At 45.4% G+C, this 14,317-nt stretch overlaps 1 protein-coding gene across 1 annotated transcript in view; it reads left to right on the top strand.

Moving 5' to 3' along the window:
- The window catches only part of FBXO8 (F-box protein 8), a 122,527-nt gene that overhangs the window by 18,696 nt on the left and 89,514 nt on the right, over nucleotides 1-14,317 (top strand). The window contains exon 2 of the mRNA XM_033942664.1: nucleotides 4,204-4,304. The gene's annotated coding sequence lies outside the window, so the exon portion shown is untranslated. The remainder of the gene's footprint in view (nucleotides 1-4,203; nucleotides 4,305-14,317) is intronic.

Genomic DNA, 14,317 nt, shown 5'->3' with positions numbered 1-14,317 from the left:
ATTGAATAAAACAATGATCATACCAGGGAACCTTCTGTATAATAGGTTGTGTAAAATGTAAAAGCGATTCACTGGGGACAGAAATCGTGTCTAGGGTGTGACCCTTTATGTGAGTAGGGCCAGAATTTAATGCTACAAAATTGAGATCATTAACATGGGTTATGAATTCGGATGTAAATGGGTTAAGAACCTCATCAAAATGAAGATTGAAATCCCCAAGAAAAAGAGGGAATTGTGAAGTAACAGAAGTCAGAGATAATAGCTGGGTAACTATGGACTGGTTGATAGGTGGAGGGATATATAATAACAATAAGTCGATGATTGGGTTCGTTTTGATTTTAAGTTTAATATGTTCAATGAAACTTTTGGTTTGATTGATTTCTACGACTATAAATAAGGAAGATTTGTAAATTATGGCGAAGCCGCCTCCCTTCTTAATGGTGCGATGATTAAAACAAAAATTAAAGCCTGGAGGGCTAGCATAAGTAAGGTAAGCCTCGTCTCCTTCGGAAAGCCAGGTTTCTACGATACAAAGGAGATCCACTGAATGATTGGTTATGAGGTCTTTAATGGCATGATGTTTGCTACGTAGAGATCTAGCTTTGATGAGACCTAAGTTAAGTGTATTTGGTGAGAGGGGAATAGAAGAATTATAGACTTCTCCAGAAGTATTAGGGAATAACTTAATTAAATTGGAAGGATTAGGAACAACTGAAATAGGTTTGTGGGCATGTCTATGGCCCCATAAAACTGGGATATGAGGTAGGGCAGATTCCATTAAGAATTGATTATGTCCAAGTACGAGAAGGTGCAGTATTAAACAGGTAAATGTTTTGGTGTAAGTTTTACTGAAAGACAGCTGAAAAGTAGTTTTAGCAGAAATTAATAATGAAGAGGAACGAAAGAAAACCAATAGTGTACAAAGTTGCACCCAAAGGAGCGCATTAAGGAGCAGGACCTGCTCCTTAATCGCGCTCCTTTGGCGCACACAGAAGGCGTGTGCCGCAAATGGAAGAGTATTTATCGGCATATACCAGCTGATAGGTAGGTGTGTCCAGTGGGCTGCCACTTTGCGGCGGCGATTCAAGATGGAGGGGAGAGACAGCTGATAGGTAGGCCCAAATACACTAAAGCCAGCGACCGTCGCTAAACCTGTTTTAATAGCTTTTGCAACAACGCATTTGCTGACCCAATGCAGAAAACGTCTCACTGCCTGGTTTTCTGCACGATCGCTCATTCCACGATCCAACTATGCATATAAGCTGATAAATATTAAAATGCCATGAAAACTAGTAGAGCAATTGATTTAACGTGGCTTCTCAATGCACTAAAAAAGTGATCGCTTTTTAGCGATCCCAAAAAAAGCGACTGGTCAAGACCAGTACTTTACCTGTCTTTCTTTCTTTCTTTCTTTATTTATTTAAATGGGCACAGATGCAGTGCATATCGCACATGCACAATATCTGCCCCATTAGAAAAAAAAAAGGAAAAAAAGCACCTGTCCCTGCACTCCCTGACAAACCATCACTGGGAACTGCCCCCTGCCCCTCCCCCCTCGCGCCAGCAAAAAATGACAGGAGGAATGGATCCCACGAGGTGGGGGACGGAGGACTCCAGATAGGTGCCCGAGCTGCTGAGGGTTTCTAGATGTCCGGTTTCCCTGGACAAAAGCTGCAAAATTATAATGCTGCCCAGATTCCCAAAACAATCCTTATAAAGAGGACATGTCCAGGGAAATCCATACATTGGTAATCCTAATGTGGAATAAGATACAAAGCTGATTAGTTGTAACATTAGGTAAGCCACTGCATGGGGAAAGCTATGGATAATCTAGGGATCCTTTATTAAGCTGTGGTGAAAAATGGCCAGTTTTTCTAATGGTTATGTGCCAATATACTCTCACACATGTCATAAAGTTGTACAAAGATCCACTAAATCCAAAACATAGAAACATGATGGCAGATAAAGGCCCATCCAGTCTGCCCTTCCCCACCATCCATTACCTTCTCTTCTCCCTAAGAGATCCCACATGGCTTTCCCATGCTATCTTGAATTCAGAAAGTCTTCATCTCTACCACCTCCACTGGGAGGCTATTCCACGTATGAGTATAATTCATTCAACTCGCGTCTCTCCCATAGGATCTCAACAACACCACCCATGGCTTAAACAACTTTCATAGCCTCCAGGCTTTGTGGCTTCTTGTCCTTGGTCTAAATTGAAGCTGGCTGTACCTAATAGCTGTGCTTTTTACTGATACTTTCCAGTGCAATACTCATGTTATTCTTGACAAGCGGGTTATCGTCCCATGGCCGCGAGCCTATGCAGAAGGAAACCACTCTAGATTTTGATGTGTTTTTAGGTTTCCAGATGGCTGTAGCCTCCTTTGTGGTGTGTGCCTGTCATGCGAGATTGCGCAGGGTGCCCTCTGCGGAAGTGGAGGTCTGTTCCCAGCTACTGCGGTGTCTGCATGCCAGCCTCCTTGGGCGGGGGATGCTACCTCTAAGGCCACTTTAAGCAGACTTCCTTTCAAGGTTCGCTCTCTCTCTATTTTCTTTCTCTCTCTCTTTCCTTTCCTTGGAGCAACATTTCTTTTTCTTTCCCTGCCCTCCACCCTGTGTCCATCATTTCTCCTTCTCCATGCATGTTTCCCTCCCCTCTACCATATGCAGGATTTCTACCTCTTTCATCTCTCCTTTTTCCCTCATTGTGCAGCAGATTTCCATCTCTCCTACTCTCCCATCCTCTTGTGCAGTAATTTTCCCTTCCTCCTCCCCCTGTGGAGCAGCATCCCACCGACCTTCCCACCATGAGACCTGACACCTCTGAAGCCTCCCAAAGCATACTTATGATACTGAGATCCATCAGGATAGTTTATCAAAAGAAAATATAGAATTTGAATGTTTTACCCATATAAGTCTGATTCCTCAGTCACGTAGTACGTATTGTATAATAATAATGTTTAGAGTAGGTACACAAGACAATGTCTGATCAGGGAAAAACACCACTTTCCTGTTTGTTGTTCTTTTCCTAGACAGTTTACATGTGTTTGTTTTTAATCCTGTGGACTAGAAGCCTTTTAGAAAGCCTGTCTGAAGGCTGGCCCAGGGACTGAAGTGGCAAGTCCCTAGCTTCAGTTACCTGCTGAGGTTTCCCACTGTCCTTGATGTGGACAGAGATTGCTATGGAAGTAGTATTGACAGGCCCCAGGGAAAGGGTAGGCAGCATGACCCTGGGGCCAGATTCAGGGCCTTTGATTTCAGGGCTCTGGATGAAGCCCTAGTGTATGGCTCTAAGCACAGGCTATCACTATAATGACTGGATTAAATATGTGTGGGGGGGGGGGGAACTGTCTGGATAATTGTAAATGAAGGCTCATGGTGCCAGATACTCATTATTCTGCTTAAGGGACTGTAGTGCCCTGGGCCAACTTTTGCATTGGCAACCCCCCCTCCCCTAAAATCTTAAATCTCTCTCTCCCCCTCCCTCATCTGTGATCTGATATCTCCTCCTACCTGGGACCGGCTCAAGAGACTGTAGTGCCCTGGGTCAGCTTTTTTCTTGGCAACCCACACTTCAGTCTAGTAGCTTTCTCTCCCCTCCCCCATCTGTGATCCAATATCTCCCTCTTTCTCTCTCAAGTCTTCCCCTTCTGCTGGACCAGGTGATTTGCTAGCTTGTGGCACTGATGATAAAGTTTCAAAATCCCAGTCCAACATCTATTCCTCTGAAAGTAGACTGGCCTGAGATTTTAGCATCCTTTATCACCATTGTCCTGGGCCAGGGCCTTACTTAGTCCAAAGGATGAGCCAACCTTGATTCTGCTCCTTTTGTCCTTTCTGTTAAGTCAAAAGGAAATTACCTTTTTGGAGCAAGCAGAGTATTCAGATTAAATGCATTTGCTTGCTTCATTAGTTGTAGTAAAGGGATAAAGACTAACCCCCTCTTCTATGAAACCACGCTAGCGGTTTTTAGTGCAGAGAGCCATGCTGAATGGCCCATGCTGCTCCCGACGTTCTTTGAGTTCCTATGAGTATCAGGGGCAGCGTGGCTCCCTGAGCTAGAAACTGCTAGCGCGGTCTCTTAGAAGAGGGGGTAAAGGGTCATGGATTTTATATTCTGTCTTTCTGTTTGTCAAAAAATTGTCATGGTGGCATATTTTCTTCTGTATGTTTTTTTATAAAAGTTGTTTTGTTCTTTGGCAGTAAATGAAAGAAGACAAATTTGTGTCATCAAGATTGGACAGAAAAGGGAGTATGATCCTCAGCTGAGTAGTGCCAAGCTGCTTCACTTTTTACCAGCTGAAGTAAGTATTCTTAAGAATACCTTTTACTGATTGTCTTTTCTCTTTTGGGGTTCTCTGACTTTTTTAGATATTTTACATACAGATAGAGTAGACCACAATAGGTACACCATTAAATCATTTATATTGAGATCTTTAGTCAAAAACATTTTTCTAGATGTATGCTTTATCCCCCTCTCCCTAACATTCCTATAATGTAATCTTTGATTTAACGTGCATTTGTGGGCATCTTCTGCTCCTTTCACTTTCGCATCTAGGATTTTGTACATCGTTGTATTCAACATGGTTCTCTATTGGTGAAGCACAGAACAACTTGGACTCCTGAAGGAGAGTTTCTCTAAAAACACGGACTGTGCCGGGTCTGATCTCCATGTATATGAGAGCCATCCTTTGGAAAATAACTTTTATTGACTTTTAATAAAAGTTCCTATACCTTGTACATTCCACTTTGCAGTTTCTTTTTTGTTTTTGGTGTTCTCCTTTCACTGCAGATTTGTTGGATTTTTTTTTTTCTTTGGTTCATCATTTCCTCTGACTAGAGAATGACACGGGGAAAAAAATCTGTCCCCGTCACTGCACCGTCCCCGGCCCACCATCCTCTGCACTGCCCCGTCACCGCCGTTCCCTTCACCGCCCCGTCACCGCCATCCCTTTCACCGCCCCGTCACCGCCACTGCCATCCCATTCACCGTCCCGTCACCGTCCCCGTCTAGCACCCATCTTCTTCCCTCCGCTCCCCCATAGTCTGGCATCTGTCTTCCCTTCCAGCGTCTTCTCCCCACTCTGCCTTCCACATTTCCTTTCAGGGTCTGTTCCTCTCTACCCTCTTTCAATGTCTGTTCTATTCCTTTCCACCACCACCCTTCCCTCCCTCCCTCCTTTACCATCTGTTCCTTTCTACCACCCTTCTTTCATATCTTCTATCAGTCCCCCCACCATCACTAGCAGTCTCTCTTCTCCCTTACCATGAGCAAATAGAACTTCTGAAAATTGTATTGCTGAGGCATTATTTCTAGTACGCCTTTTTTTCCAGATGGATAATGACATCAATTTTATAATTCGTACTGTCTGCTCTGATTTCATTCACAATTTGGTTTGTGTTTTGTACCTGAGGATTCCATGAGGCATTTAACCTTTTCCTGTCTCTTCTGTGATTTCAAGTTGATTCCTTCAATAATGGAGTCTCAAGGCAGTAGCAGTTTTCTATTTTGGGCTCTTTTGACATTGTTTAAGGGATTTCTTGTACATTTGATGCTGGTCTTCTTTGATGAGGTCACTTCAGAATCTATTTCCAAGGAAGAGAAACTTTTTCCCTTTCACCCCCTCCTTCCTTGTGTGAGCCAGAACACGCGGTCCCCGCAAGCAAGTAATTTTATATCATTTTCATTCTATTCATTCATAGAAATTAAAGTCTAGATAATGCCAGTCACATAACAAAATATGATTTTACAAAAATAATTCCCTGCACAGTCAAGCCTGCAAGGATTACTAGATGTCTTTCAGCAGCTCCCCTCCCTCCCTCCCCCTTACCTTTGTGGCCAAGTCAAAATGATCTACCAACAATAAAATTTTAAAAACACAAAGCACGCTGTACGCAGAGAAAATGTTAATTATCATTTATATTCCGCGAGTTTTCAAAGAGGTCAAGGCAGATGACTTTATGCAATGTCACCTCAGTAACAACTATACAAAAATAGACAAATATTCCCCCTCCCTTTTTACTAAACTGCGATAGCGGTTTTTAGCGCAGGGAGCTGCGCTGAAAGCCCCACGCTGCTCTCGACGCTCATAGGCTCCCTGCGCTAAAAACCGCTATTGCGTTTTAGTAAAAGGGGGCCATAGTGCAAAATATAGACAGCAGATATAAATTCTCAAAACGGACACATTTTGATCACTAAGTTGAAAATAAAATCATTTTTCCTACCTTTTTGTCTGGTGATTTCATGAGTCTCTGGTCCTTCTTCTGATCCTTCTTCTTTCTTCTCCTGTCCCCCCCCCCCTCTTTCTTTCTCTCTCCCCCTGGCTCCCCTCTTTATTTCTGCCTTTCTTTCTCTCTCCCTCTGGCCCCCCTCTTTATTTCTGCCTTTCTTTCTCTCTTCCCTTGGCCTCCCTCTTTATTTCTCTCCCCCCCGGCCCTCCTCTTTCTTTCTGCCTTTTTCTCTCCCTCTTGACCCCCTCTTTATTTCTGCCTTTCTTTCTCTCTCCCCTTGGTCCCCCTCTTTCTTTCTGCCTTTCTTTCTCTCTCCCCCTGACCCCTCTTTATTTCTGCCTTTCCTTCTCTCTCCCCATGACCCCCCCTCTTTATTTTTTCCTTTCTTTCTCTCTCCCCCTAGCCCCCACAAAGCCATCGTGCCAATTTCTCCACTTTCACGATTCTTTCCCTACCCTCACCCCCAAGCCAGCAGCCGATTTCTCCCTGCTCCTTCCCCGATGTCCTGAACTTCATCGGGCAGCAGCAGCATTCACAATTCACTGCTGTTGCCCGCTTCAGGCCTTCCTCTCTGTCGGGTCCTGTCTTCATGAAAATAGGAAGTAGAAACATAGAAACATAGAAGATGACGGCAGAAAAGGGCCACAGCCCATCAAGTCTGCCCACTCCAACAACCCTACCCCCTTGAATTTACCCCCCTAGAGATCCCACATGTGTATCCCATTTCCTTTTAAAATCCTTCACGCTGCTGGCCTGAATCACCTGAGGTGGAAGTTCATTCCAACGATCGACCACCCTTTCGGTGAAGAAGAACTTCCTGGTGTCGCCATGAAATTTCCCACCCCTGATTTTCAGCGAATGGCCTCTTGTGGCAGAGGGGCCTTTAAAAAAGAAGATATCATCCTCCACCTCAATACGGCCGGTGATATATTTAAACGTCTCTATCATGTCTCCTCTCTCTCTACGTTCTTCAAGTGAATATAGCTGCAATTTATTCAGCCTTTCTTCATACGGGAGGTCTTTGAGTCCCGAGACCATTTTGGTGGCCATTCTTTGAACCGACTCAACTCTCAGCACATCCTTTTGGTAATGTGGCCTCCAGAATTGTACACAATACTCCAGATGAGGCCTCACCATGGATCTGTACAATGGCATTATAACTTCGGGCTTCCGGCTGATAAAACTTCTTCGGATGCATCCCATCATTTGTCTTGCCTTTGATGAAGCCTTCTCCACTTGATTGGCAGTCTTCATGTCTTCGCTAATGATCACCCCCAAATCACGTTCCGCCTTGGTCCTAACTAAGGTTTCACCATTTAGTGTGTAAGTTTTGCATGGATTCCTGCTGCCGAGGTGCATGACCTTACATTTTTTAGCATTGAAGTTTAGCTGCCAAGTCGAGGACCAATGTTCCAATAGAAGTAGGTCCTGCGTCATACTGTCTGGTAAAGTGTTCTCACTTACTATGTTGCATAGTTTGGCGTCATCGGCGAATAATGTGATTTTACCCTGAAGCCCCTGAGTCAGATCTCCCACAAATATGTTGAAGAGGATCGGGCCCAAGACCGAGCCCTGAGGCACTCCACTGATCACCTCCGACGTTTTTGAAGGGGCACCATTTACCACCACTCTCTGAAGTCTACTGTTTAGCCAATCACCGACCCATGTAGTTAACGTCTCTCCCAGTCCCATTGATTTCATCTTGTTCAATAGTCTGCGGTGCGGAACGCTATCAAAAGCTTTACTAAAGTCCAAGTAAACGACGTCCAGGGACTCACCCACATCCAGTTTCCTTGTTATCCAGTCAAAGAAACTAATCAGATTGGATTGGCAGGACCTGCCTCTGGTAAATCCATGTTGGCGGGGATCCCGTAGATTCTTCTCGTCTAGGATTGTATCTAATTTATGCTTAATTAGTGTTTCCATGAGTTTACTCACTATGGATGTGAGACTCACCGGTCTGTAATTCTCAGCCTCTGTCCTGCAGCCCTTTTTGTGGAGTGGGATTACATTGGCTGTTTTCCAGTCCAAGGGGACTTTTCCCGCCTTCAAGGAAAGATTGAAGATCACAGACAATGGCTCTGCCAGGACATCACACAGCTCTCTAAGCACCCTGGGGTGTAGATTGTCCGGTCCCATGGCTTTGTTCACTTTGAGTCTTGATAGTTCGCAGTAGACGCTGCTGGGTGTAAACTCGAAATTCCAGAACGGGTCATCTGAGCTATGCCTTGCTTGCAACTGTGGACCGGACCCTGGCGCCTCGCAGGTAAAGACTGAGCAGAAGTATTCGTTTAGTAGTTCGGCTTTATCGGAATCTGATTCTGCATAAGTTCCGTCTGCTTTCCTAAGGCGTACTATCCCATTTGTGTTTCTTTTCCTATCATTGATGTACCTGAAAAAGGATTTATCCCTTTTCTTAATGTCCTTTGCTAGATTCTCTTCTATCTGAAGCTTGGCCTCTCTGACTGCCGTTTTGACAGCTTTGGACTTGGCCAGATAGTCTTCTTTTGCTGCTCCTCTTCCTGAATGTTTGTAGGAAACAAATGCTTTTTTCTTTTTCTTAACGAGGTCCGAGATTTCTGTAGTGAACCACTGGGGTCTGTTATTCCTCCGTCGTTTGCTTGTTGTTTTTATATAGCGATTTATTGCTTCATGTAGGGTAGATTTCAGGTTTGCCCACATGGCCTCTACATTATTGGTTTCGGCATGGTCTTGCAGTGCCCGATGGACGAAGTCTCCCATGCGTTTGAAGTCAGTGCCACGAAAATTTAGGACCTTTGTTGTTGTGGTCGATCTGGAGAAACCCTTCCGAAGGTTGAACCAAACCATGTTATGGTCGCTGGAGGCCAGCGTATCACCTACCGAAACTTCTGATACGCTGTCTCCGTTGGTGAGTACCAGGTCTAGTAACGCCTGGTCCCTAGTGGGCTCCAATACCAATTGTTTGAGCTGTGCACCCTTTATGGAGGTTAACAACCTTCTACTGCCGCTAGTTTGTGCGGTAAGTGCATTCCAATCTGTATCGGGCATATTAAAATCCCCTAACAGTACTGTGTCCCCACGCAAGGTGATGTTTTCAATGTCCTCGATTAATTCCATATCCTTTTCTACCTGTTGTCTCGGAGGTCTGTAAATCACACCAAGATACAGGCATTTTTCATTTCCTCTAGCCAGGTTCACCCAGAGGGATTCCCCGGTATACTTAACATCTGTGATTATGGTAGTTTTGATGTCTTCTCTAGTGTATAGAGCTACCCCTCCTCCTAACTTGCCCTCCCTGTCTCGACGGAGTAAGTTGTAACCCGGTATAACCATATCCCACCCGTGTGAGTCCGTGAACCAAGTTTCGGATATCGCCACTACGTCTAGGTCGGCGTTCATTATTTCCGTCTCTAAATCTAGAATTTTATTGCCCAAACTGTGTGCATTGACGTACATAGCTCTCCATACCTTATGTTTGCTAAGTCCCTGTATAGAGTTTCCCGCCTGAGTTAGTGTGACCCCCGATGTATTGTTTACAGTGTGTGCACTTACCTCAGACTCAGAGTGGCGACTCACCTCCTCAGGATAGTTACTTACTGCTCCAGAGAATGAACGGATACCCTCCCCCAACTTACCTAGTTTAAAGCCCTTCGAAGTAGGCGGGCTAGTCGACGTCCGAAGACGTTCTTACCTCTTCTGGTCAGGTGGAGTCCGTCTGGTCCCTGAAGTCCCTGCAGTGCCTCTCCATGGTCCAGAAATCCAAAGTTCATCTCCCTGCACCATCCATGTAGCCACTCGTTAGTCCTCTGGATACGCTCCTCCCGGGCTCTACCCTTACCTCTTACCGGCAGGACCCGGCAGAGAACAAGGCCTGAAGCCGGCAACAGCAGCGAATTGTAAACGCTGCTGCTGCCCGAAGAAGGTAATGGAGCACTGAGGCAGACCGCTTCTCCCCCCTCCCAGCCGAACCCCCGCTGACCCTCCTATCTCCCCCCCCCCCCGTGAACCTTTCCGACCCTTCCAGCGAGAGCAGCAAACCTCCTTCGCGGCTTTCTCCTCCCTCTGCTGCGTCACTGATGATGTCATCAGTGATGCGGCAGAGGGAGGAGAAAGCCGACGCTACTGGAGGGAGGTTTGCTGCTTTCGCTGGGAGGGTCGGAAAGGTTCACTTGGGGGGGGGGGGAGAGATAGGAGGGTCAGCGGGGGTTTCGCCCCTCCCGCCCCCCCTTGGTACGCTACTGCTCTCCTTAGTTTGCCGGTTTTCTTTTTTGGCGACCGGCACGCTTTCAAAGAGCCGCGCATGCGCGGCTGCTCAAAGTTCAATCTTCTGCTCTGCTGCAACTTCCTGTTTCCGGTTGGGTCAGAGCAGAAGTTTGAATACTGAGCAGCCGCGTGTGCGCGGCTCTTTTGAAAGCGTTCCGGTCGCCGAAAAAGAAAGCCGGCAAACTAAGGTGAGGTGGAGAGAGGAAGCTGGTTAAACGATCAAGCCGACGTGCGGGTGGGGGCTGCGGGGACCACACGATCCTTTATGCCTCACTGCGGTGACAAGACCATTCACCGCTCCACGGGGCGGTGATGGCCTTGTCCCCGTCCCCGCAGAGGCTGCTAATTTTCATTCCCCGTTTTTGGCGGGTTACCCGCGGCTAAACCGCCACCGTGTCATTCTCTACCTCTGACCTTATTTTATTTTCATCTAAGGATAGACGTGTTAGCTCCTGAGAGCATTTATAAATGTATTAAGATTGCCGTATTTTTTGCTCTGTAAGACTCACCTACGTGTAGAGGAGGAAAAATCAAGAAAAAAAAAATTCTGAACCAAATGGTGTGCCCCCTCTGGTGGTCTAGTGGTAGACATCCCCTCCCCCCGGTACCTTTTTTTAAAATTCTGGTGGTCCAGCGCTGTATCGGCAGGAGCTTTCCTTGCTCCTGTCCCTCTCTCGCTGGACATCTGCCTCATCTCTTGCGGCAGAGAGGCGCACAAGGTAGGTGCAAGAGAACTGACGGCAGCCATTCAGGGAGTGTCACGGGACCAGGCAGGATTGCAAAAAGCTTGCACCAGTCTTGTGCACCGCTCTGCCGTAAGAGATGAGCAGGCAGCCATCCAGTGAGGGAGGGGCAGGAGTGCAGAAAGCTCCTTCTGATACAGCGCTGGACCACCAGAATTTTTTTTTATTTTTATTTTTTTTTAAAGGTACGGGGGGGCTGTTTAAAAAATTGTTATTCAGTCCATGAGATGCACTTACTTTTTCACTTACTTTTTTTTTTTTGGGGGGGGGAGATGCATCTTATGAGCAAAACATATGGTAAATATTTTTAATTGACTAGTTACCTTTTGTTGACCTTTAATTATACAAATGCGGAAATTTAATGTGCAAAATGAGGCAATGTGCTTTGTAAAAAAGAAACAAACCCCAATTTCATTTCATTTTAAGAATTTTATGGGAGAAAATTCAAGATGGTGTCTCGATAGGACAGACACTGTGAGGTTCCGAGTCCGGGGAATATTTCCTCACTAAAATTTTTGTTTTACAAATATCGATTAGATGGGTAAGAGGAAGGGGAAAGTCAGGACCTACCCATCTGAGTCCTCTCCAATTCCCCTTCCCACCATCTACTGGTTTCTGACCCGCACGGCACAACCCTCTGGATCAGGTGCTGGCGAAGAGGCAACCTTACCCAGGCTCGATACCACACTGAGCCCGGAGGAGAGACTTCCGCCCATGGATCCAGGCGGTGAGCTGAGCACCGAGCTCTTGATGAGCCCGCAGGGAGATCATCAGAGGGGAGCGCTCGAGGCCGGAGAGGAGACGCTGATGCATGGAACACCAGTATGGGAGCCAAATTTGAACTCCACTTGGAGACTGAAGAAGCTGTGGGTGGTGCACGGCCCCGAGAGGCTACCAGGTTTGTGGAACAAGGTCAGCAGCAGAACACTGGTGAGCACAGTATGTCTCTCATGGTGAAACCTGCTCATGTCACCCTTGATTCCATCTGGGATGCTGTTGAGCGCTTGGAAAGGTTTTCATTGGTAACAAAGGGTTGATAGATAATTCTTTGCAAGATATTAAAACCAGAATTACCACCCAGGAAGTGAAATATTTTGAGTTAGAGTAAAAAAATGAAAGATCTCCAGGAAGATCTTAAAAAATGTAAGACTAACACACTTGTAGGTAGATTTATGGGTATAACTAATTAGTGCAACATAAACAAGTTGCGCTAATTAGTTATAAATCTATCTACACACTGACAGGGGTTAGTGGGACTGAGAAACAAAGTTGAAAAAACACTCTCTTTTCAGAAGTCTGTAGCTGGAAGGGCAATTCTCTTACAGGGCACCTACACAAGCCAGCCTGAACCAATGCTTTTGGAAGGGACTGGTCTATTAGTAGCATGGCTCGCTTCTGGTTAGTACCAGAGCTTGAGCATTTAGACTGTGTGACTTTTTGGTCCTGAGGGCTTTTTCAGAAGCTGGCTGTTTTCCCCCGGCAACACATGTGTTGCTGTGGGGGTCTGGGGTCTCACTCTTTCAGGTTCTGACTGACAGCCTGAAAAAACAAACAAGCATTTGGACTTTTTTTTTTACATTCTTGTTTGAGGCAGAAATCTCCATTTCCAGCTGCTGTTTCAGCTGAAGCAAGCACAACACCAGCAGACTGTTAGTAAAGTACATTGCTGCCTGTGGGAGACCATTGAGGGAGGGGGTCCTGTAATTGCTTTTTAGGGGGTTCTGGGGCTAGGAAGTTAAAGCTAGAGCCTCAGCAATCTGAAGTTGTGGGTTCAAACCCACGCTGCTCCTTGTGACCTTGGGCAAGTCACTTAATCACCCCATTGCCCAAGGTACATTAGATAGATTGTGAGCCCACCAGGACAGACAGAGAAAAATGCTTGAGTACCTAAATAAATTCATGTAAACTGTTCTGAGCTCCCTTGGGAGAGCGGTATAGAAAATTGAATAAATAATCAAATATAAAAAGCTAAAAGGATCAAGTTACAAAAGTTAGTACTGTAAACCAGGTGTGAATGTTATTTAAAAATACCATCGTGGAAGCCCAGACCAGATGTATTCCACATATCAGCAAAGGTGGAAAGAAGAGGAAACGATGTGTGGAGAGGCAAGCTCTTGGAGAATGCCTTTGGCTGGATCCACCATGCAAACTTTAATACGCCTCTGCCGTCCAGGCCAACGGCATCTGGAGAAAATCTGTGGAGAACAGCAGGACAATAATGCGATTTTGCCCAATAAATGAGTTTTTGCCCAAGAGACGGCCTCCATGGTCATTACCATCAGCCCCAGCATCTGTAGATAGCGTCAAGCAGTAGGAGGTGACTTTGCTAGGATCCCCAAAATCTGATGTCTTAGCTTCAGTTTGCGTGGCTCAAGAAAAAAATCGTGACCTTCTACCGTGTTGAAATCGATTCCCAAGTACTTTAGAGATTGTGGGCTCCAGATAGTTCTTCCAAAAATTGATGATCCAACCTAAGTCCTTGGGCCACTACGTTCTCGCCATCAGCCAGAAAGTTGAGTTATTGACAAAGTACGATGGCTAACTATAGAATATGGTGTGGGAACAACCATTTATGACTTAAATAAACAGTTAAGTTGTTGAAGTTTTACAGTGAGAGTGATGACCAGAAATTTAATGAAAATACCCTAAAACAAAGATTTAGATCTTGTACTGATTGAATTTAGCAAAGAAGGCATGAACATGTACCGTTGTCTGGTTTTGTTAGTAATGAAGCTTGCCAAAAAATACCATTGAGAACTGAACATTGACGATGAGTGTGAATATTCAGAAGGTTGACTGCAGAAATTTAAGAAACACCATGGTGTTAAATATCTCAAAATCTGTGGAGAAAATACTTCTGCTGATTATGAGGCAGCTGAAAGTTGCATTGAATTTGCTAAGAGGCTATCTGATGGAGACCTTAGTCCTGAGCAAATTTACAATGATGATAAAACAGCTCTCTACTGAGCTAGGTTCCTAGAAAAATGCTGACAACAGCTGATGAATGATCTCCTTTTAAGGACACAAAGGACAGGATAACTGTTCTTGCATGCAGCAATGCTGTAGGCTTGCTCAAATTTAAAGTTGGCTGTGATTGG

Source organism: Geotrypetes seraphini, chromosome 1, assembly GCF_902459505.1.
Source record: "Geotrypetes seraphini chromosome 1, aGeoSer1.1, whole genome shotgun sequence".
NCBI classification, from domain to species: Eukaryota; Metazoa; Chordata; class Amphibia; order Gymnophiona; family Dermophiidae; genus Geotrypetes; species Geotrypetes seraphini.
This window is presented reverse-complemented; position numbering and strand designations above follow the sequence as displayed.